Source organism: Apus apus, chromosome 8 (assembly GCF_020740795.1).
Source record: "Apus apus isolate bApuApu2 chromosome 8, bApuApu2.pri.cur, whole genome shotgun sequence".
Classification (NCBI taxonomy): Eukaryota; Metazoa; Chordata; class Aves; order Apodiformes; family Apodidae; genus Apus; species Apus apus.
Window position 1 is genome coordinate 9,835,457 of NC_067289.1, and position 26,067 is coordinate 9,861,523.

General features: G+C 39.2%; 1 long non-coding RNA gene across 5 annotated transcripts in view; it reads right to left on the reverse strand.

Moving 5' to 3' along the window:
* Nucleotides 1-26,067, reverse strand: part of LOC127387789 (uncharacterized) — a 215,046-nt gene that overhangs the window by 187,734 nt on the left and 1,245 nt on the right. Inside the window, exon 1 of one of the 5 annotated variants that reach the window (XR_007890206.1) lies at nt 2,065-2,100. The exons of the other annotated variants lie outside the window; for them this stretch is intronic. This is a non-coding gene — a long non-coding RNA (uncharacterized LOC127387789). Of the gene's footprint in view, nt 1-2,064; nt 2,101-26,067 lie in introns of those variants that run through there. 5 annotated transcript variants of the gene reach the window in all.

Below are 26,067 nucleotides of genomic sequence, written 5' to 3' on the forward strand. Positions count from 1 at the left end.
GATGCAGGCTTGTGAGTGCATATAAGGATCCATATAGGCAGTTAAGTACTACAAGCTGAGAGTGTTTGAAGAGAATTCCACTGCTCTCCCAAATCTTACATTAACACAGAACTGTAACAAGAAGATTAATAGCCTCCTGCATGCATCGGTTACCACATACCACATCATGCTGACAATCCATACACATTGCACAAGTGAAAAAGGAAATGGCTAATGTAAAAAATGTTCCAAGGGTTTCATATTTGTTGAATGTCTCTTTCACATTAGGCAATTCCTTTATTTCAGTTATTCACAAAGAGGTTACACATGCATCCTTGAAAGGGCAGACTCAGCCAAAACAAAATGCTCAAGTGAGCGTCTTTATTTAACAACATAGATACAAAAACATTTCCAACTATGCCAGCATAGGCTCAGTATCAAGCAGAAATGTGCCACATATTTTTTTTGCTTCCTGAAAAGTGGATAATGTAGCCACAGAGGGGGGCTAGCCAAGAAAACAATGCAATGTATTGATTCCACATATTTCCTCAACATGAGTTTTCTGAGGCAGTCATAGCAGCAACTCTGCCTGGTTTCTCCATGCTGGCCCAGGAGGCCAGAACAATGTTAAGGTAAACTGGGACTTTCAAAGAAACGTAAGGAGCACTGGCACAAAGATCACATCAAATTTCATGTACTGGCTAACTCTTTTAGACCCATCCAAAATCCCCAATATAAACTTCACATTTTAAACACAGGTAAACCTTGCCTGCTGACCAGTTACTACTGCCAAATAACAACTGCTGCATGTGCTAATACTCCTTTTGAGTGTATCAGTGGCCTCTGAGGAAGCAACCAAAGAGAGATGCTAATATTGTCTGTAAAGCCTGGGAGTAGCCACACTAAGCCCTTTGAATCCAAATACCCCTAACTTTAGAGCTCAGAAAAAGAATAAAAATTAAAAAAATATTTTCAGATCTAGATCCTACCTTCAATGAGCTGAGCCCATAACCAGACCCTAATGTCCTTTCTTTTACTGATAGTGGATCCTGCTGTAGAAGCAGGGCCCCTCAGAGAGAAAGGTGAGGTTCCAGAATTTGGGCAAGTCTCTGCTTTTGAGGATTTGATTCCTCAAACTCATATAATGACTTAGCAGATCTGTAGGTAGGCATACAATTTTCTCATAATGGCATTTAAGGAAGTGAGAAGAAAAGAGTTAAGATAAAGGGCACGTTTAACAGAGGTGCATGGAAATAAGGCATCTTCAGTCTAAGAGAATGAAACTGAAATATTCATAAATTACCCTTGTCAGGGGAAAAAAGTGGAAAACTCAAAAAATCTATGTGCAAAAAAAGATTTTAATAACAAGCTTTTGGGGGCTGACTTTCATATGGACCTACATTCTTTTGCAGTATTTTGAATATATACAATAAATTTCAGTGTAAGCGCAGCCAATATAAAATCCTTCCGTACTGCCACAATGTTAATGATTTTCCAAGCATCAAAACTAAAAATACTTGAGTCATTTTTTTCAAATTACCATTGCCCCTTCTTTCTCACTGAGATCTATGAAACAGAGGCCTAAGTAACCAGGTTATGCTACTAATGAGTCATGGGTTTGAACATCTGACAACACTAGAGAGGAAGAGGGATCACACTCATAAAAACCCCCTGTCAAACTTGCCAAAAAAGACCAGACATGAACAATAACAGTAAGGAAGTTAAGAAGTTTGGAGTATAAAATCCAGATCCTTTCTCATTTTTTCCTGTTACAGTTTCCAGTTCTCTCAAGAACATAATGCTACTTGTGCTATAGTTTCTTTGAATGCCCCTCATCACACATCTTACCTCATCTAAATTTTTTTATCAGCAGAGACACAACTGTATGTTACAATATTCCCTGAACACCTTAGCAGTGGATACTTTCAAGTAAGCAATTATTTCTTCATGGTTTAAAATACATACAAAGAAAACAATCTTAAAACTCTACATTAGCTATTTTTCTTTTAACTCATTCAGACATCTAAGAATAGCATATGGGATAAACAGATTCAAATGCATGCAAAGGTATATATACATACTTACTCAAATACAGCTGAGGTTGAGTAGATGTGACCCGGCAGAATGGATAGAAAACAAAATACATCTCCCAGCTTCCCCTGCAGTAATATTTCCCAATGGCACAGGAAAAACATTAACTAGTGCCATCTTCTCTGAATTGTGAGTATAATTTCTGTTGCTATGACCCTGAAAATCATCCTTTTTCACTGCCAGGACACCCATCGCACTGATATCAGTATCAAGCTGGGTTCTCAATGCCTCACATTTCTGACCCACCTCACCTTATTTAGTAGAGTTCATTGCTGAAGAGAGGGAGGGCAGCCAAATGGGTGTCAGGGCCCAGGAAGGGGCAGCAGCAGCCCTGGGGTGCCACTGGTCCCACCTGCCTCCATAGCTCACAAGAGGCAGAACCAAGGTGGCTGCACAGAGGTTGCTGACCAGCTTTGAAACATGTTTTCTCTTAAGAGTCAAAGTCCTCCACGATACTATAAACAAAGGAGAAAGAGAATACAAGGATTTTGGGGGGATTTTATGCTATGTAAGGAATTTTTTTATTTTATAAGAGAAATTAAACATTTGTTGTAACAATGTTGCTCATTAAGTTCATCAGAAGCCCAAGGGACTATACCAGCTAGGAGCACAACTGGAATCACAAAGGCATGATCGTGGCTTAAATTATATCTGCTAGCATAGGAAAGATCCAGTTCAGAAGTTTCTCTGATACTTCCTCACTCCTCTATGAAAATCCTACATGCATCTGCCACAGGCTTACTTGTTGGCACCCATCACACCACCAGTAGCTTTGTTTTGGTTTGCATCTCCTTTGTTTGCTGCTGCTTTATAGATGGCCCTTGTCTTCCACTCTAAATGCTTCTAAAGTCATTCTGGAATAAGTAATCCTGGAGTCAAAATTATTCAGACATGGTCTTTATTATTATTTCTAGAATATTTAGCTAAACAGTAAATGAAAACCATTACCTCTAACTTCTTTTGCTCATCTCAGATCCAAATGAGAAAAAATCTCTTCATAGGATTGTTCGACTGTTGAGACTCATGTACCAATAAGCACAAGAAAGGAAACGACAAACCAATTGCTGCTTAGTACTTTCTGAATGAAAAACCATGATTAAAAGGAGGATAAATATTTGCATCTCCTGTTCTCACTATCCCTCTGCTTACCTTCTCCCAAACCTCAGCAAATTTGTCACAAGCAGAACAGCAGTGACTTTCATTCTTTGAATGTGAACACACAGAACACACCAAGTCAGCAAAATGTAGTGCAAAACCTCTTTCTTCTCCATGTTGTTTAGAGTCAAACAAAAGGGAAGAAGGCATGTGTCCTTTTGAAAGGTGCTTGCTTATCCAATGTCACACCAGCAACACATCTTCTGTTAGCAGTAAACTGAACTCCTAATATTAAACAAAGCTAATAAAGAGTAAAAGAACTGTTTACATAATACTTAGCCAAGCTAAGTAGAAGCATTATGCAACAAGATTGTCATTCGCCCTTTCCCGAGTTGCTCTAAACTCTTCAGATTCAGGTGCCAGGAGCAATAAGGCCAATCTGCTTCTCAAAGGGGCAGTAGCAGAAGAAATGCTTCATCTTCTTTGCAGGGATAACTATGGTTTTGCAAGATCTCATTTCATGTAACAAACTGGTTGCAGAGATGGTAGATTGGGAACATGGAGAGCTCTGCAATCTGTTCTTGCCTTTAGAGACAACAGAGTCATCAGTCAGCACAAATAAAAAGTAAGGTACCTTTGAGGAAAGGACTCCACAAGACCGTCCACTGAAATGGGAAAAGCTGCAAATTCATTCCTTAAACTTCTTTTTTCCAAAGAAGCCAACAATTTTGCCCTGCCTTCCACACACCTCCTAATAGGCAAACTCAGTGGCAAAGAAAAGCTGTTTTTAACCATAAGGCTCCAGAGCTTTGATGCCCCATGAGAAACACCACCAAGCAATTTTCAAATCTATGGAAGAAAATTGGGGCAGAAGTGGTGTTCCACCACAAGTCACACCACAAATTCCTGAAAATGGGAAACTAAATAAAGCATTAAGGAAATTAAAGTAAATGGAAAAGCTGAAAAAAAATGCTCAAGTTGAAATGAAAAATTGAAAACAAGCTGTTGAAGTCAGAAAGTCCAGTAGACTGCAGATTTTTTTTTTTTAATCCTCCAAAAATGTTTTGTCAAAAGGTTTGCCAAAAGAACTTGGTACCAACAAATATGTATTTTGGGGTGAAAAACAAAATGATCAAAAGCATTCCAGCCAGTTTATACTCTCAAAGAACAAAGGTACTTTAAAAAAATATTATGCTCAATAAGAACTTATTTTAAGCTCCAAAGCAGTAAAGAGTCATCATCAAGGCTACATCAGAAATGTAGTTTAAGATCACATGGAAGATTAATATTTATCATGAATCCTATTTTGATGAAAATATCTTTCCATATTCTCTAATTCTTTTTACAGTCCCATAACACATGTCCTAGAAATCTTTGAGGCACTTTACAGCACTAGCATTTACTGCTATTACAATGACAGTTTTCAGCTCTCTATTTAGACAGCAAATACCATTTTGTGGATGCTGCATAATCTGCATTTTAAGACTACAGGTTTCAGGGTACTGGCACATACTTAATCACATGTTAAATCAGACAGTTGCATGCTCCCATCTGTGCCACAGAAGCCTCTAATCTTTGTTGGGTAGGTAACAGTTTTATCTGACAAATATTTTTAGAACACAACAGCTGAGCTACCATTTATTACCATTTCCCAAGAGAGATTTGACCTCAGGACCTAATGAAGTTCTGTAGCAGGTACTATTTCCATAGATCCCACTTCAGTTATGAACAGTGTTACAGAACTGACTTTTCTAAGAAAAAAAATACCTTCAATGTATCCAAAATCATAGGAATGCTATTGGGAAATGGTTTTAATTTTCTATCACTGTATATTACACCACTATATGTTTTCATTTAGTTTAAAGCACAAGGGTATGCTATAATTTCCAAGGAATTGAAAAGGATCCAAGGAATCAAAAAGCAGATATTAAAGTCAAGTACACTACTTTTGGAGTGAGATGAGTGTGAATCAGGAATACACCAGCCTTTATTTCTAATAGGATTTTTATCACTGCAATATCAATTATATTAATGAAGGGAAGAGCAGTACTGAGGTGTTACTGCACTCACAAAACAATCTCAGCTTAGACCTACTGTGGGACACTAGTTACTCACAAGGAATATCTGGCACCTAATCACTCTCCCTCAGTTCCCTCACCTGTAAAACTGGCATAATAAGTATTTAGCTTCTTAAATACCTCCTGAATATGTTCAGTAATGCTAAAAAAAAGGTAAATACCATGAGTTTTAGCAAAGAATAAGTGTTTAATGCTTCTCTCCCTGATAGATAGCCCTATCCAGTTCTGACCCTCACACTACTGGCCTCTCACTCAGTCTTTCAATCCCTCCAGATTACATTTTAGAACAATCTATATTTCAGCTGGACATTACACATTTTTTATTGCTGTCACTCAGTGATAACAATCTCTTATACTGGAGTTCTACTGTTTGTATGGCATTTTCTGAAAAAAATATATAACTGTTTTTCAGATGAAACTGCCTATTTCCTGCTCTTCTTAGACCAGAACTTGCAGTTCTTGGGCAGAACTCCCACTGGAAGATTTTGCATTTGCTGTGTGTGTCCATTGATTGATACTAACTCCTGTGTTGGATATTAATAGCACACTGACTCTGCTGGGCCTAAACTCTTCTTCACTGAGCAATCTAAGGCTCTACTGGCGATGACAGCAGGTTCAGTTCTGCAATTTCCAGTACTTCCCAAGTCCATCTGGGACACGACTATATTGTGAACTGTCTTTTTCCTGATATTTTGGCATCTTACAGCCGTAGTTTCAGCAAGTTGGTACAGATAACCAAGTCAGTGAAAACAGCAATAAAAATATTACTCAAACATCAGCCCTCACTTTTTTTTTTTTTTTTTTGTAAAGGAAAAAACCCAACAACTTCAGCCAGAGATAGGCAGTTAGGTCATTATTAAATACTATCAACTAGCACATCTGCTTGTTGTTCATGTACCAGTTGTTCCCTGTTTTTGAGGGAGGGAAAACAGTATTATTTTTACTTTGCATATAAACATTCCCTGAACAAAGTTAGAAGACTGAGAGTCACTTTTGATTCTTGATAAATTCAAAAGGCCGCTCAGCAGCTGACTGACTAGCCCAACAACTCTGACTTTCAGAGATATAACTAAATGTAATTGAAAAATCACATCAGTAGGAATTACTAAGTACTTTGGACTTTTAAGTTCTTGAGTTTGTGTCAAAGCCTGTGGCAGGCAATGTGAAGACTGTCCTTGATTTCCATAATGTTTAGACTGGACTCTTCCTGAAGAGTATGAACAAGGATTCAGGAATCCAAACTTAAACCTCTGATTTTCACTATCTTGGCCTCCCCCACCCCCCTTTTTTTTCTTACAAAGCTGGTGTGAAAACCTTATGGCATGTCTACACTGCACAACACAGAAATCCCTGCACCAGCTGGTGTGAGTACTCAGCATAGCACCATGCTGAGCCATTAGCTTGGGTCTTGGGAGTAGTATAGATATATTAGCATGGCACTATGCCCAGGCTAATGAGCTCAGGCTAGCCCTGCATTATACTGCTCTGATCCAGAGCTAGCTCCTTTGCAGCTCTGTATTGCCCCACACTGCAAAGGGTAAACGTGCTTCTGCAATACTGAATGTTATCTGTTCCATATATCACAGTCCTGCTCCTGCAGACCTGCTGCTGTTTGAATGACATTGCTTTGTCTGAATTCTAAACACTCTAGTATGCAAAAATGTCTGTTCCTAAACTAAAACTTATTTATCTATACACACATTGCAATATACAAATAAACAGCACCTGCATCTCACCACATTTCCTGTTTTATACTGAATACATCCTGTGCTTATATTATGCCTGAAATATAGAATTTTGAATGAATCCCAGTAATCATCAGTTAGCTCATGTGCCCTTAGTTTTGTGTGGAGAAGGAAGAATTCTGCATTTTTACTTCATCACCCAGGTCAAGGTATTGTTTCTTAAAACAAAACCTGCATATTGACTCTCTGTCAGCAGAAGCTTATCTCTTGAGTTGAAGGGAGTTGATCACTGAATGAGAAAAAAAAATTATTGGCAAGACAGATTGACTGACAGCCACTGCAATTAACTAGAAGATTTCAACTCTATTTCTGCGTCACTGGCAACAGTGGTTATTAGTGGAACCACGCATATACATGTACAGATGTCTGCTTATTACTTAGCAGTTATACCATTTCATCACTCTTAAGATATTTCTTCCTGCTTACCTAGTCCAAACAGCCAAACATATGTCTTTGATCTGCCTGAAAGGATAAGCATCTTACCAAGAGTTTAAACACATGAATAGCTGGGCAATGCTCCTGACACAGCAGAAAGCATTTGCACACACAGACTAAGACAAGGTCTAAATGCTGAAACGGAACAACCAGAACAAAAAAACACCAAATGGAGCAAACTTGTAACTACCAACAGGAACAACAACCTTTCCTCATCAATCCTCAGGCATGCTTATATTAAGCCATAAAGGGTTAGACAATTCTGGAGTGATAGTCTCTCAGGTTTTTTTGTTTAATGCTTTGGAGATACATCATGCTTTCCTTTCCCAGGGGTGCACAAGACAAAGAAGAAGCCAGATGGAGCTCTCTTCCCCTCCCTACCACACCTGGGCAGGGGCCAGCCTCAGCATGGTGCCCAGGGGAGCATGTGGGGCACCGGCAGTCCGGCCGGCAGACCTGGGGCTCCCAGCCAGGCAGAGGGGCTCTCTTACAGGAACAGCAGCAGAAGCAAATGTTCCCTCTACTGTACAGCCATCAGGTAGGGCACCCCCACCCTCATTACAATCCTTAATACATCCAAGGGCTGCAATTCATCCCCTTTGAAGCACTGACATCTTTCTGTCCTGCCGGCAGCTGGCATCTGGAGTGATACCAGGAGCCACTCCTGCCTACAAGGGCAAACACCAAGCCACAGAGAGCCCCACAGGGTGTGCCAAAGGAAGACAATATGCCTGAGCTTCTGAAGCAGCAAGAGCTGCTGCCTGCAATATTACTCAGGGATGAGGTTGCAGGTTCCAAACAGGACAGTTCAGAAGGTGCAGCCAGCAGCTGGGTGGCCTTCAGAGGCATACCTTGTGAGACAGGGACAGTATTTGCAAGGGAAACAAGGTTCCAGGGCCACAAAATATCTCTCTGGAGCCCTAATAAATAAAACTATTTAAGCCAAGAGGGCTTTATTCTGATCCACAACACAGCTGTACAAGCAGCAGCACACTGCAGGGCTGGCAGGAGAAACAGGGACTCAGCACAACACACCAGTGGTGCAACACCCCACTTGCCCACCACAACATGACTCCAGTGTCAGAGGTGGACTGTAAAGTTCACTAGCTCCCAGAGCTATCCCTGCACTCATAATCATGATGGAGTACATGTGAGAGAACATATATGGAAGGGGACAACACAGGTAATGGGGTAAAATCATACTAACGAGACCACCCTGAAGCACAGGAACAAGGACTGCCCTTGGCAGGAGTGCACCAAACATCGTGCTGCCCAGAGCAGACAGGAACAGCAGTCATAGCTACATCACATGCCACTTTAAGGAGATACATATGCTCCCCACTCAGAGCCAGCCAGCCCTGCTGCATGCTGCAGGGAGATCTGGGAACTCATGAGGCCCTTTAGGAATGCTAGAAGCAGTGTGGTCTAAGTACAAACGGGACCAGCACTCAGCATGAGAAAGTCTTTTTACACCAACCAGCTGCAACTTGACTGTGCAGTCAGAAGAAACCAAAACATGGAGAAAAAATAAAGAAAAAGCTAAAATGGGCTGCAATATTTTATGTCATTGATTATACTTTCTTATTTTATTTTGTTTTCAAGGCTCATAATGGATAGAGTACTTTAAGCCAAAAAGAGAACCTTAGAGTCAGTGCTGACTGTAAGAGAATTAAGATACCCTGCCACTCTGCCCTCATTTTAGCACTGATTTTACTAACCATGTTATTCTCAGCACAGTAAACTGCTGAGGCCAAGTTACTTGATGCAACATGTCTCTTCTGTTGCAGAAGAGGTTTCAGCTATTCTCCAGATTCTGTCTTTCTCAGGGAAGTACTTCAGGAGTACTATATTTTACACCTAAAACAGAGCATGGCTAGCTCTTACATTTCCCTGTGTGAAACAATACTGTAACAGCCAATGTTGTGTTCACCAGCAAGCACCAGTACCTCATGTCACAACTATAAAACTTCAGGCTGCTCCTCCTGCGTTGCAGCACTGGCCAAGCCTAGAGGGCAGGCACCCCATGGCTTGAATAAAGACCCTGCTCTACCTTGGCTGACTTCTCATTTCTCTGGAGAGGACAAGGATGTTCCACAGGCTCTTTCAAGCACAGGTAAACCCAACGGACAAAATACTTCACTGGAGAACCTGGGAGAGAGTCGTGAATCTTCAGGTTGACATAAGCTGAAAAGAAATCCCAAGTCTGGACAGCAAATACCTACTCATATTCACCATAAGTTTAGCATCTTTGTGTATTCTGCAACAGACATTAAGGACATGACCCAAGTACATTGCACAGCACTTCTCAGGTGTATTGCTGATACAGTGACAACCATGCTGATGACGTTTGCACACTTGACTCCAAGAACAATGCTGCAGACCCGCTGAAGGTGAAGAAATACCACTGCTGTCAGCCAGAGACTGGTGCTCTGCACATTTGCCTGCATCTGTGCTCACTAAAAGGGATTCGACAGCCAAACCAGCAGCATTTCTGGAGGCTGCCCCCAGCCACTGGCTAGCCCAGTCCCAAGGAAAGGAGTTGCTGATGTGCAGTTGGCAAAGGAAGGACCCATTTCAGAAACACCACATGTTGTGGTGCACACATCTGCCCACTCTACCAAATCAAATGCCACCTTCAGGTGCACATAGCAAGAGTATGTTTGACTTCTAAGAGGTACCTCAGGAAGGACAGTAACATACAAAGAGGATGAAATTCTGCCCACCCAGTGCTTGCTGGGAAAGGCTTTGTCCATAGTGGGCACAGTGGGTTTTTTCCTGGGTTAATGGCTGGACTTGGTGATCTTAGAGATCTTTTCCAATCGTGACAATTCTGTGCTTCTGTGATTATTTGTTAAAATTAAACACAAATCTGTTTCCTTGCTGTTGGTTGTATCATCTCCCCTAGTTTCTGTCCCTCTTCCCAAAGACCCTTAATAGCAAAGGTACTTCAGAGGCAAACATTTGTTTTCTAAAAGGCAGAGCTCATCTTATTTTAGAATCCAGCATCTATGCCAAGACTTCACACTGTGCTGAATGCATTACAACATCTACCAAAAGTGTAAAATACATTTTAAAAATGGCCAGGCAACACACTGAATAGTTGTGGTTTCTGAACACTCGCCAGTTTTAGTTGTGTTTTTTTTTCCCTGTGTAACTTATGGGCACATTGAAAAAGATATGTGTGAAGTGTTCTTGCAATCTACTATATCAAAGCAAGTAGATTTGCAAATGCTTTTATTCACTGAAGCTTAACTTCCCCTATAGCCCCACATCCTGAATTACCCCTAAACTTCCCTTACCCTTACCCTTATTTCAACATGAAATACCATATAAAGAAGTTACCTTTGACAGCTTCAAACACCAAAGTTTAAAATACAAGAATCTGGTTATTTTGGGGGAATAGGATGCTGAGACAAGCGAGGTAAAGGATACTATTCTATTTTAGAAACATGATAAGTTACACCCCCCACAAAAAAAAAAAAAAAAAAAAAAAAAAAAAGTAGGAATGACAATGAGCCTAGGACAAGTAAGAATAATGTAAGTGACTTGGTTGCTAGAACTACCTGCATGTACTGGTTTGCAGACAGTACTGCAAGCACCAATAAGACAGAGGGTTCAGGAATCAGATTCACATCTCATATGAAATCACAATTTGAACCTTTCCTGAATCTCAGCATAATCCTGATTTGCATTTGAAAATAGGTTGGCATGATTTTTTCCCATCAAATTTTAGTTATGGGCTCTTCTAGTGAAAAAGAGCAGAGAGAAAAGCCAGCAAACCAGCAGGCAACCTTTGAGAAAGAGACTGAAACAGGATCAGGGTTCTCCCCAAGGAGAGAAAAAAAGCTGCAGATGAGACAAGTAAGAGAGAAATCTAGACGAAAGCAGAAGGCAGCTTAAAAGATTTTTAAAAGCCCAGCAGCAAGTACTACTGGAACCCTGATTTCATTAAGCAGATCAAAGAAGACAGATCAGAGGGTGTGAAACCAGAGTTGGTTGGTCATATTCTGACAAAGTTATTTTTCAAAAGAAAACATCAGTTAGTTGAAACCAAAGCTTTTGGCAGGAATATACACACTAACTTTGTCTGGAACATTTTATTGGGTACAAGATGGAATTTCTGATCAGAGAAATCACACCCCAAGAGCAGCCAACAACCCCATCACTAGGCCAGTGCCCTGGAATGGCATTCCAATCCCTGCACCAAAGGTGAGGAAATCCTTGTGCTAGCAGTGGCCCTTGATGGTGAGGCTACCTGAATTCATACAACAGGCTGTGGATGCACCAGCCCTGGAAAGCTTCATTCCAGTGAACCTGCATCCAAATTAATAAACACTACTGCTCTTCTGATGTACCTGGATCATTTTCATAAAGCCAACTCTCACCAACCATGTCTAGTGTCTCTGTACCTTCCTTCCAGCAGGAAGTACCCTGTGTCTGCACCCCAAATTATACCCAAGCCACTGGCATTCTCACAAGTAGAACACACACACGGAAAAATCCATACATCTTGATATCATAATTTGTTTGTTTAAATTTTCCACTTAATTTTAAGAATGTTACTAAACTGCAAATTATTACTATATTGTCTTATCCACATAAAAGTTATTAAAATTCATATTTTAAAAAAATATTAAGCTGAAAAACTGCTTTCTTATTATCAAAACAAGGAAACCAACATGAGATTTTACTTGATTTCCTCATTCAACATTTTGTTCAAAGCTATATATTAATGTGAATGCTTTGTGAACACTGATTTTACCAACACTGTTTTCCAATGGAAAGATGCTCGAGCTGAACTTTTTAAGTTATAATCTAGTCTGTGGTCATACCACAGATACATTTTTATCTTTTCAGTATATTCTTATTTTCTATGTGTTTTCCAGTTTCCTTTTTCTATGTGTTTCCAAGTTTATCTTTCTTTCAATTGTCCAGAGAGCTCTACTGACAAACCTTATGAAGTTCCCCTAAAGAGGAGACAGAAACAATTCATAGCAAGGATGAGACTGCATGTTAGCTCAGTACCAAAAACGGCTCCCAGGGGCATGCAAACACCTCAGGAAAGGCTCAATATATGTGCAGAGAACCAACACCTGCAGATTTCTACCCTTTCCTACTGAAAAATGCCTGGCTTTCATGATTCTTCAGCAGGTAAAATTCCTAAGGATTCATATGCCCTGAGCTGATCCCAGGTCTTGGAACAATGACTGTGTTTGAAACCAGTGCAGCTACTAAGTTTGATAACAGTATTACTTACTCCCACAACTTAACATGCTAGTTATTCACAGCGTAATTTACAGTTTGACCATTAGTCAGCTGTTAAATTATGCCTCATGATAAAATAAGGTTCAGATCTGCTTCTTGAACAAATATGATCAAACTTACAAAAAATGAAAGCAGATGGGAAGTTCTATTACAAAATTGCTGCAGAAACAAAACAAAAAAAAAAAAGAAAAAATCAATGGTGTAATTTTGATGAAAATAAAATTCAGATGGAATGAGATAATGTGCAAATCATTGGTGAAAAATACATCTCCAAATATGATTTAAGAGACATTTCCGTGCCATGGTTACACATTTAATTTTCAAAACCATGAAATGTTCCATTATTGTAATAGCTTTGATTGGCTGTGATTCTGCCAGCAAAACCACTACAGTATTGTTATAATGACAAATTTTGCTGCAAGAAAGGGCTATTATATAAGAATGACTCTTTCAGATATTTATTGAGGGTTTTTATTTATTTATTTTAAGAGGTTATAATGAGGGAGGCTGGATTGAAAACAAAGAAAGAAAGAAAATTGGGGCCAATCAATATAATGCTCTCAATTAGCCTGTTTTTCATATTTTAAATTGTTTCAGGACTTCAGAAAAACACAGAAGGAATCTACAGCTTTTACTGTTGGTTTTTCTTTTTATGATGTGTGTTTTCACCTCTCTGTTATGACTATTCATTGTTTCCTTTCTTACTTCCTTTCTGCCTCCTCTCTCCTGTTCCAAATTTTCAGCCACCTAATAGTTTGGAGATGAAAATATTTATTTCCTGTTATCTTTGTTTGTTTTGTTTTGTTTCAATTTCTATTCAGATAGGACAACAATTGCCCAGAAACAAAGTATAAATATATTAATATTTAGCTATCTGCCCAGTCATTCATGTCTATAGCTCAACATTGCGTAAGTGTATCTGAGTCAAAATTAATCACAAAGGTCAGGAAGTCTTAAACAATCCTACCATAATAAGCCTCAGAAAGAATATCCAATAAACGTAATATCACATATGAAGTGCAAAAGACTCATTTTCATTTAAATTTCACAAGTGTTGTGGGAAATACTTTCCATTACCACTCCTGAAACCTGAGAGCAAAACCACTGCTTTGTGCTAGGAAGTTCAAGCGTAAATTTGTAAAATAAATCTTATTTAGACCTTTGGGGTAAACAGTATTAGTAGACAAAAGCAGTTGCAAAAATAGAGCTACAAGCACATTCAGCAACAAATAACGGCAATAAACAGAAAGGTGTATGGTTGCAAGCAATACTCTAGTAAAATTACATATTCTTGTTTTTAGAATATGATAAAAAAGTTCAGAATTAGAATCTATTCATGAAGAAGTCAATGGATTTGTGACAAGCGCAGAGAACAGGTTTTACTGTGTTAAACTACTTCTCTTGGTATTTTCTATTCACTGAGAATGTGCCTACCTTTAATATCTAACGGGAGACTCTGCAGCTGGCCCAGTGCAGCCCTAATGCCATGGCAGAAGTCAAGACACTAGCCCAGTGACTATCAGTGCTCTTCCTGAAGAGGCCAGGAAAACATAAAGGGAGAACATTGTCATAGCTTCTATTGTTTTCTCCAGATTGCCAAGCATGTTTTAAGACATAGCTGAGCATAAAAAGCACAGTATACTTGGTGAAAGTCATAAACTTGTTCTACAGACCTGTCTCTAAACAATTTTTCTTCTTAAATTTTCCTATTGTCAGGTGGCAGGTTAAGACGGCAATCAGTAAAAGATACTGCCAGACAGGCAATTCAAGAGGTCCTCATCACAAGCCAAGACCCTGTGCCTCAGTGATAAAGCACCAGAGGCCTGCGGCATACAAGCACCCAGTCCAGCCCCAGAGGAATCCTCAGGGAATCCTGAGGAAGTCCCACTGCTGCTGTTTTTTCTTAGCTGCTGAGCTATCACATTATCACCAAATGGTGGGAGGCACAAGCCCTTTGTTGAGAGCTGTCACGTTTCACAGGGCTCTCAGGACCAGATTGTGGCATGCTCATGTCTTTGTAAGTCTGGGTATGTCTACACCTACAGTGCCAAACTTGCTGGATTGAGTCTATCTGTTGTCGCCTCCTTTATTTTGTGGCTGTTTGGGGCCTGAACAGACAGCTTGCTGTGCCTCTCAAAAGATGGTGTAGGCAAAACCATGGTCTGCAGGGCCAGGTCTATTTAAAACACCATTACCATATGTCTCCAGTCAGAGCACACATGTATGTCAAGTCTGAGGAAGAGCTCTCTCATTAGACATTTCCAGGCACATCTTAGGCAATTTGGACATATTTTAGGGCTTCCATCAGGTATTATGCACAGCTAGACTCCTGGCAACAAAGCCCTTGCATTCACAAGTGGATGTGTACGGAAATTGTTCCATTAATGGCTCTGCAAGGACAATCCTAACTACACAAATAATAATATACTACCATGTTTTCATCCCACAGAGGGCTTGAATTAATGGATATGCATTCCACCTGTGTTATTGCAGTCACAACCTACTTCGCTGAAGTAGTTACTTAAACTCCTCACTGAAGAGCTGAATCAACATCCCTCTCAATGCCATGCTCAGCATGGCATGATTGTGGGACCTTGGAGGATGATGGTGTTCTGCACTGGAGGCTTTGAGAGTAAGTTTGTAAGATGATTCAGAATATGAATAATTCCAAAAGAGCCTCTAGATTCATTCCCATCTGCCCTACTCCCACACCACATTCAATGTGTTTCTTCCCACTCACTAATAACAGCTCTTCCCTCCTACGTTCTATCAACACCTGACTGTCTTTTCTCACTGCAAAACAGTAAGCTCTTATAATGCATTCAAAGCACAATCTTGTCTGACACATTTTTTTAGCTAATTCTTGTAAGGCATTTTTTTCCCCCCTGTTACAGCTGTTTCATTTATAAGAGCAAATAAGTCTGAATGTCTCCTGCCACTTCTGCTATCATCCCATTATTCACTACACAAGGCCACAGCCTGCTACCAGCTACACTTCACACAAAGGGATTGCCTTTTCCCATATACACTGAACCTGATGAGGAAACCACAACCAGCTCAGTACCTCTTCATTAATTCCTTTTGTATTTGATATGCTGTGGCAAAAAGCTTGGATTTGATTCCTACATGGGCAATTCTACCTAGGTACAGTCCTGCAAACAAAATCCATGGATGTCAGGGAGTACTTTTCAGTCCACCCTGAAATATTTCCATCTCTTCCTTTATGGATCTGTCCACGTCGCTTAAGTCTTTATAGTCCTTGTAGCAGCTTTATAGTTCAACAGACAGGGTTTAAATGAAAAAATAAGATTGAGAGAACACACTTAACAGTGTCCCTGACTGTGCTTGACACAGCCCTGCTCCCAGATGTAGAGCATGTTTTCTTTCTCAAGTAACATTGTCATGGCAATTGGGACTCCTGGCAAGCCACAAGGGAATCTATCTAGCCAGAATTCTTAAATGCTGGTTTAGAACCATAATGAATCAGAAAGTTCAGCCAATATTAAGTTTTTATCCAAGAAAATAAATTTAAAAAAAAAATAGATATAGATACATATATAAATAGCAACATTTCCACTCAGGCTTCTTTATTTTTAAAGTGTTCATTTTCTCCACTTAATGATTAAACAAGGAAAAATGAGAGAAAATAGAGAAGCTGGGTTTGAAAAATTTCTGCATATGGAATAAAAAGTTTCAAAGAGCTCCAGGCTGGCTAACATCGTCATGCTAGAAAAAAGACAAGAGACAAATACAGGCCAGCATGAACTCTAACCTTAATATTACTGCAACTTTATCCACATAGTTTACCATGGTTTCCTAAAGAAATGTGGCTCACACAGTCATATAAAGCCAGCTTGTCTGTGTCTGATTATAAGTTCCCTCTCCTCCAGTAACTTCTGAAGCCATTGGCCAATTGTAACCAACTTTGCCAGAAAAGCAGAGGTCTGAGAAATAAACACCTCCTATTTCTAACTGGCAGATAAGTGACACACTCAGAAGAGCAAGGCCTTTCCTTGCACTCCTGCTATGAAAAAGACATGTCCTAGAATTTTAGGAGCAGCTTTCTGTTATCTGTTACATAGACTTCTGATAGATGGTGAATAGACACAATGTTGGCAAACACAGTAGCTGCAACAGGCACTCACATGACATTACACATAGGACCTTGGCTATCTCCCTTCATTTAGAGGGAGACCAAAGCGAGGGACAGGAGGAAGAAAGACATCTAGTCTGGTAAGTCCAGCAAGAAACTGCCAGATTTCAGCAACTCGGTTACAATGGGACCTCAGTAGTAAAGTGAACAACTCCATCCACTTTCCAAAGCATGTCAGAGCTGCAAGATACTCTTGTACCAAGGTTTCCAAAAGCTGCTTTCATGTGGTCCCAGGCTATTCTGCAGGACAAACTCAGCAAGTGCACTTTCTGAGCATGACATCTGTGCTTGCAGGAGAGGGAAGCCAGCACTCGGATACAAACAGGTGTTCACGTTGGAAAACGTGTGTCTGGAAAGCTGAGTGCACAAAAAAGAAGTGCCCTTTGTGCACTCTTCTGGGAGCTGGGAGCCACGTCAGCAGCTGCACAATGGGGGGAGAGCAAGCAAGAAGATCGGATAGGTCAATCAGATGCAGAAATAAACAGAAAAGTTCAGCCCCGAATTTTCTGAAGAACCTAGGTTCTGAAAGAACATAGGACTTCACCAGCCTCCCCATTTATTTGGAATCATGCATGTTTTCCACAAACAGGATTTTCCAGCTCTCGTATAATCTGTGTGCTGTGCATGCACTTAAGAGCCAGTTGTTTCTTCCTGCTCGGTTAAATAGGCTTATTATTTATTATAAATTCCACGTGTTTTTAGCTATGATCAGCTGATCTCATCCCCTGCATATTAACCTCTGCAGAGCTTTATCAGGTGTACCCTGATAAACCCAAACCCTGGGTTTCCCTGTCCGATGAACTGCACCAGACAAGGGAATGATAATGATCCTTTGAGATTATGTACGTTTTGACTTCTGCTACCATATGAAGAAGTTTCTCCATGCACAACTTTTCTATCTAAAACACCTCGGTGTTAATCTGGACACCACTTTGGTCACTTGGGACACTAGCTAACTTCTTACCAGGCTGTCATAGCTCAGATACACTTTCACACTCACTTTCCCTGAAAGCCTAATAGGCAGGTCAACACAGCCTTTGGACAGGCCTCTCAGTCAAGCAGCCTCCTCAGACCTCAGACACTTGTAACCAGCTTCTCACTTCAGTCAAAATTATGCAAGTCACTTACGTTTTGTAAAGAAAGCCAACAACAACAAAAATATTACCAATGCTTCAGCACAGCTTCCAGTGAAAAGACACAATATTGTTGCAGCATGGGAGGAGTGAGAAAAGTTCCTTGTCAGCAGTATAGAGGTAAGGAACTGCATCCCTGCCAGCGCAAAGGCCTTCACACCTCTAGGGTATTCCCTCCTAAAAAAAAGGTGCTATAAACTGCAATTTCAGAACTGACACATCCCACCCTTTGTGATCCTTCACCGTTTTGCTGGCTATCTCATTTCAATGTCATACTAGCTACATGCCAGCAAGTGGGGTTGAAAGTACCTTTTGACCACTGAGAACTGCTACTCCACACAGACTGACACCAACACAGACCTTGATAGAAGCTGCTACTGCAAATTGAAGATAGCAGCTCCAGAGACAAGAAGAAAGAAAGGCTAAAGGAACAGTAGTATGCAGCTTCTGTTTTTATAATGAACAAACAAGAAGTTTGATTAGATGTTTTTTGAAGAGGCTTGCAGTTGTTTCTGCATGCTTTCCTACCTTTCAAGCAAACAGGCTCTGTGGCTGTAGAAGAAAACCCCTAAAAACTACTGGGGATGATCTCTTGCCCTTACAAAATAACAGAATATCAGAGCACAGGCTCTGTGTTTTCATAAATACAGTTGTACAGCTGATTTACAAAATGTCAAATTAAGCCCTATTGTAATTTCTTTGGTTTTAAATGACAGGATTTCCTTTGCAAGTAACTCTAGAATAATCAGGTTTCCAGAGCTTAGAAATGACAATTCTTCTGCCAGTTTTTTCACCCTCCAAGACAGTCTCTCTTTGGATCATTAGGAGGACTGTTACTCATTCCCAGACAATGTTATCTTTTGGAACACTGACCTATTTTGGTCGTCTGGGCAAGTCTGAATCTTCTATGATGTAAGAAATAATCCAAGCCCCTGAATGTGTTGCAAGGCAGACAGATGTTTCTGAAACTGTTTAGAAAATTCTGCCATCCTGTACATATTTTCCTAAACAAATATTTATTTAACTTACTGAAGTATTAAAGATAATCACTATAATATTGTTTAAAGACATAATTTCAATTTCCATTTAAAACCAGTTTATTAGATCACCATTTAAGACATACTCAGCTAAAGCATCACATAAAATTGCTAGTCTAGATACAAACGTCTTCTTCTAAAAATTGTTGAATAACACTGATCTATAATACAGACACATCAAATAAAGAGTAGAAGTTAGTAGTTTCAAAGTCTTCTTTGGCATGCTTTCTTGCCAACAAAATTTGTTCTACTCCAAAACAAAAAAAAAAGTCACATATTTAGTCTTGGGTAAAGTGGGTTTGTTTTTTTTATTTTTTATGCTTTTTGCATGTATGATGAGTATCTGTTATCTAGTACTTCAAAACACTAAAATCTCTTCCACAAATATCAATAACACTGCACATTAAAAACAACTTTTCCTCTGAATTTTATTCACAGAAGTTTTACAAACCTAGAAGGAAATTGACCTCAGTATCTGAGTCTGAATGTCTCTTCCAACATTTCCTAAGACACCAGCAGTAAGTAAAACAGAACTAGGAGGCTAATACTTTTCAGGAGAAATTAAAATATAAAAGACCCAACACGCTTTAACTGCACTAAGTCTGAAGAATTCAAAGAATACAAAAGCAATTAAGAAGCAAGAAAAAGCAACAGATTCCTACCACCAATCCAAGGAAAAGGCCAATTACTACATACAGTATTCACTGGACCATTCACAGATCTGTTCAATTAGAGGAAAGAAAACAAGCATCACAGAAACAAGCATTTCCCAAGGGAGTTTAAGTCGTACAGAAGCCAGTGATATGTGGTAGCAAGAAAAGTCTCCAAAACTACAGGAGGAGCTGCTGATGATTATACTAACAAGGAGTTAATTTAAAATGTGAGAACAGCAGACAAGTTATTTATCCAAGACCTCTTAACTCAGTACAATAAGGAATAGGAACATGGAGTACTCTGTCAGGAGATGTATTAAGTCCAGCAAGGAATGTATTAGTATTTTACATCTAAAGCCTCATTTTGGAGAATTGCTCTCTTTGGCATCTAGTAAAGTCATGAATACAATAAAGTTCAGAACTTTACTGAAAAATCAATTTACAAAATCACAACAAGCAAATCTATTATGTGGCTCTAAAAAGAGCTAAACATCTCTGCTGCAAGCATGTGATAGATAGCAAGGTATCAAACTGGGTCTGCTGAGATTGCCAAAGTAGCAATAAAATAGTTCAAGTTTCTTTTAACCTTCATCTCTCTCAAAAAGAACAGGAGGCATCTCTTAGCACTTACAGTGGGTATAAAGCAAGGATTGCAAACAACAAAACCTAGCCTTGTAGTAAACCTGGCCCTCATTCCCAGAAGAACATCATGATAGTTTAGTTTCTGTTCTTCTAATGTTATTTTTTCTAAAGCTAAAAAACAAGAAAGAGAAGCCCCAAACTGTTCATGAGGCCAAGATGCTTTAAAAAAACCCAATAAATATTCTAAGACCCAATATTTGCTTGAAAAAATTACTTTGAGGGAAAGTGTCTAATCCACTTCACAAAAATACTGAGGCACTCCATTTCACTCAGAGCTACAGTTGTGCAAAACCCAAAGAACAATTGAACCAATTACACTCAGAGGAAATACTCAGTGAAAGCCCCAAAGCCTGCAGTGCCTAAAGAAGCTGCATACATAGCATGAGCTAAAATAATGGGTTAATTTGCTTTTTTAGTGTTGAGGCTACATACACACTTTTGTCATGTGAGAGGATCAGCTGAACTGGAGTAACCAGGCATTTATTCCAGGAAGATGGAGTGGGTGGCCTAGCCTTTAGCACATATCAGTCTGGACCATGGCAATGTGGAAACATGGATCCCCTAGGAGTGAAATATTTTTTTTAATTATAACGTTCAACAGCAGTGTTGATAACACCCCCTATATCCCCAATAAGCCCATTCAGAACTGTTGGAATAGATGTCCATAAAACAGGACAAATAACCCCCAGCAGAAACAGATGGGACTTTACTGAAATGGTGGCAAATGCATCTGACACAGCAGTCACAGAGCTGATTGCCTTAGGGACTGGACATCTCCTCACACAAACCCTACCATAAACATCTGAATGGGTTGTAAAGACACAAGGTGAACGAGATAATTTCATTTCAATCAGGCCAGTCTTCCCCTGCCTAATTTTGGCTCCTTTCTCTCAAATTTAGGTATTTTCTAGTAACTGTAGAATGTAAGCAAGCCTTTTGGTAAGAAGTGTGTTCTTCAAATCCCAAACTCAATGTTTGAAACTATACAATCCTAAGGCCTTGATCCTACAAAAGACTCCTTGCTGTACACCTTAAGCATTCTATTGCTTCTTAAGGAGTCATTATAAACATCTTCATTGTTTACAATAACTTTCCTTGAATTCTAGTTTCTTTACCATGCTACTGCTGCCTCTATATTCCAGAAGAAAACTGCTCTCAATATTGCTTTTCCAGTGGTGTGGAACTGTAATAATTAGCAGTTTCTGCTTGTATTCTCTGTCTCATGTGTTTTTTTTCTCCTCTGCCAGCTGTTTTTTATGAAGTAGATACTTGTCCAATGCTTAAATCAGTTACTCAAAAATAAATCAAGTGCTATTTTAAATGGGCATCCATTTGAGGAAAAAAAAATCATCGCATTCTAATATGTTTAATTTTATTAAATACTATTTTGATATATAATTCTTATTAACAGAACACAAAATGTATTGGTCTAGCACTCTGAGAAGCATGAATACCACAAGGAGGATGTACATGCACACAAGTACTCAGCTGTATTATATTTTCAGATTCTTACTATTATAACATTTCTTATCATCTCTGATCTGTGAAACTTCCTGCCTGCATCAGGATAGAAGAGAGATTACTTGCTAATGTATCTCTCAATAAATTAGATAAAGATTAGATAAAGCAAAAGAGAGCATGCCATATACTCCTTACTTTGTAATTTGGTCAGTTATGCAAATACACCAAAAAGTAAAGACTTACGAAAAATTACCTGCAGTTCTGTTTCTTTGTAATTAACCCTGAAAAACATTTGGATCCGTGGAGACAGAATGGCAAGAGAGGGTTTATATTGCATATGTATGTCCAAGCAAAACCTACATGATTTCTATATGGCTGCAGTTCCAAAGCACTGTACGAGAGAAGGTTGAGAGAGCATCAATGAACATGAGCCTGGAAATAGGCTCTGCAAACTGAATGGTGCTTTGAAATTCTCAAGATGCTGCTGAGCTGTGAAGCCCATGCACTCTCCTCCCTACCCCCAAAACACAAAACGCATCCCTAGACTCAGTTTGGCCAATGACTTCAGTGACAAGAGCATTAAGTCAATGTTCAAAATGCAGATTTGCTACAGAAACTATAAAAAGTAAATTAAATGGGGGGAAAAAAAAATCTGTAAAAAGGAAATGTTTCTTTCATCTGCTCCTGTCTTTCTTACTATTTCAGTGTTGATTGTAGAAGAGTAAATAAATCTCATTTTCTATCTGTGACACAATTCCCAGCTGTGATTTTCTCAAGTCTTTCCAAAGCAGCTCTTTGGCAACTTAAAATGATTTGGCACCATCATAGTCACAGAAAATATATTTTATTCCTGAAAGGATTATTCAAAGTTTAACTGGCTGTAAGAGCACCACATTCGCTGAGGTTCTTACAAACTGAACCCTGAGAGAACTGATTCTCTATTGCCTGATCTACACCCCTCACATGTTACAGAAATTTCCTCCAGTATCCTCAGTTCGAAAACTGGTTTTTAATGCTACCTACAAAGCAATTATCTCAGTGAGAGACCTAGAAAGCAATAGCTTGTCCAAGGCACTTGGTGAAATGACAGAGAAGGTGTGGGATTTCTGAGATGGCTGAGGGGCACAGGCTTTGCACTGCCAAAAAACAAAGGTACGGTGATAAGTACTGTGGCAGTTTTCAGCACAAGGACACTTGTTCATGGGAGCTGTACTGAACTGCCATTTTTAAGTCTCACTTAGGCTTAACAGCCATAATTCAGCTGAGTCTGGATCCTCCTACACTGAACCCAAACCACTGCTATGGGGTGAAATCCATTAAAATCCTCAAGCAGCTTTTCCATTGAGATTGTGACACAAAAGTTTTTCCATTTCCTCAGTAAGTACCTTTTATTTTTACAGTGCACCTCCAGCATTTCCCACACATTTCCCAGCTGAAGAGAGAAATCTTCAGCACCATCCTGAATTTATTATCACAACACCTGCACTCTGTCAAAGCTCACTGAGGACCCCAAACAAACCATCATCAATGGGCCTCCAACTACTTTTCAATTTTGTGTTGCTTTTCAGCATGCCAAACATATCCCAAGCATATCCCAAACAGCCAAACCCACAACCAGATGGTCAATACACAGGGGAAGACACCCACAGACTTTAAAAACAACCTAACAAAAAACCTCAAATAAATTAGAATTACCATTATTTAGTGTCTGGTTGTGCTGCAGCATTTAGGTCAGGACCTTAAAAAAATAAAATCTGAGAACACAGTCTCACAATGTAGGAACCCATTCCCAACCTAGAGTTTATTTCTGCCAACAGGTTGAGTGGGGGGCAGTGATGGGAATAAATCTAAAAAGAACTTCCTTCCCCCCTGCTCTGCAAATACATTATTCATAAAAGCTAGAGATTTTATTTTTTTATTACCTGGGGATTTCATTTTTATTATGTTCAAAGGGTTGTTTAAATGAGCTCTCACTCCCCTGCAGGCAAAAATGCATGTTTTTTTTTTTTTATATTGCAGCATAAATTACAGTGAATATCTAAATAATACCAGCAAAACCTCAACAAAATCAAATAGCCAAAAACATTAGGGACCAATTGCCCTTGCACAATTTGTTCCATTGTCTGGTGGAACTCCACAGAGAATCTGGGACCCTTGGTGTACTGGATTGAAACTGGTTTATTCTTATTATCAAAGGGAAGTCCATGAACTACTCCTTCATGTAAGTTATACCGACATAAAAAAAAATCCATAAGGCTACACAAATGGCTATTTTTCCTTAACTCCTGAACAGAATTACTTCTACAAAGAGGTGAGGGGCATTAAGATGTAGTTATTCTCATAAATCTGATTATTGAAGACAAGGATTAACCACAGTTTAAAACACACAGAGAGAGACAACAATGCTTTTTTTTTTTACTTTCAGTGGAACATATTTCTGATGCTACCTCTGCTTGTTGTAATCACATTTCCAGTCTGAATCACAAATACTCCAGTAATCTATCTTGCTCTGAACAGCCAAAATATTTATTTTTATTTGACCTCCTACTAGGTGCATTCATGGGAAAACAAATGGATTCTACTTGGGGCATGTCCATTTGTGCCTGTATCCCAGAAACCTGAAACCAGGCCAGCATTCTTCTGATTGAATAAAGCTGAGTTGTCTGGGTTAAATCTGTTGTCAATATGCCTTGCTTATACAGTGAAATAGTTTCTGGTTAAGCAAGACAGAGATTTACTGTAGGCAAGATACAGACTTCAAATGCATCAGCATGGAAGGGAAGGATAGAAATGTATTAATTCTTCAAGAAACAGCAGCTAAAAGTACTGTATACCTTAGCAAAAAGCTTTTTCTATGAATAATCATGGTCTTGAGTCAACAGACTTTGCCTACTTAAGCTATCTCTCACATCAGAATCCAATTATAGCAAAGCCTACAGAAAACAGGTTTAGCACACTTTAATATTTTGGTATTGATCTAATCTAGCTCTGGTTTCAATTACAATGGGGAGCATTTTATCAAGAGGTAGACTCCGTTTGTTAGATTTTAAATTGCTTTTTTCCTAATTGTGTCTGATCTCACTATCTGGGTATTTTTGCCACACTCATTGCTGCAGTTTTAGAGGTTTCACCCATTTTACGATGAACTTCTTTACAGCAAAGAAATCAAACCCAGCTTCTCTAAGTAAAAACGCGTGAACTCAATACACCAGAAAACTGAGCTGGGGTTTCTGTAGCAACCATTCCACAGTGATGCAACAGAATTTTACATCAAAGAACAAATGTAACAAGTCATCCTGAAAACTGAAATTCTTGCTGTAAGAAGAATGCATACATGTATCTGGAACAAAGACAGCTTAACCTAAGTAAAATGATCATTTTATGTAGTTATATATGTACACCGTATCATCCTACTTGAGGCATCTTTTCTCCCATCAGTGTGCGTAACTGCCACAAAAATTAACTGAAGTTATCCATGGAAACTGAGAAGAGAATAGACCTCTTTATTTAGTTTTCAGATGTACAGAAGAATTATCTCATTTTCCATTTAATGACATACAGAAGATATATGGAAGTAATTTTCTTTCTTCCTGCTGAATTTGGCTTTAAATTCTGCAGCTTTACTTCTTACATTCATTGAAGTGAATGTCATCTCTACAACCCAAAATAGTTACATATATTTATAAACTATACCTAAGAAATTATCCCTGGTTAACAATATGCACCTTTCAGCTACAAAACCTAAAAGCCTGACAAGAGGAAAATTTTGCTGCACTGTGCTCTCCCAAAATACAAATCCCATATGTTGATAATCTGGAATGTTTGCTGAATTAAATGGGGATTATGAAATCATAGCAGTGATTAGAATCATACACTGCTGAAGGCAGATAGCTGGAGTGTTGAAAGTTCTAAAAAGGAAGCTGTCAAATAGTAGGAAGCAATTTGCAATGATCCATAGCTCTGTGAATAAAATCACAAACCTAGTGCTCTGTTAAGCTCCAAGAAGTCATAAAGTGATTTGAATTCAGTTTGTTACTCCAAAATGAAGTCCATTTCATGGGCTGCCACAACTTCTAGGAAAACATAAGACTTCACAGAGATAAAGGAACATAACAAACTCACTGTAACTGAAATACAGTTGCTAGTGTTCCTTCAAATATGATAAGGCGTGACACTCAGGGGAGAGACTGCTTTTAAAACTCCCTGTTGCTATTGCTAGATGCAAGACACAACTCGGCCCAAGAGAGAAACAGGCAGTGCACACCTCTCCAATCTGAACACCAGCATTTTTTGCTCAATG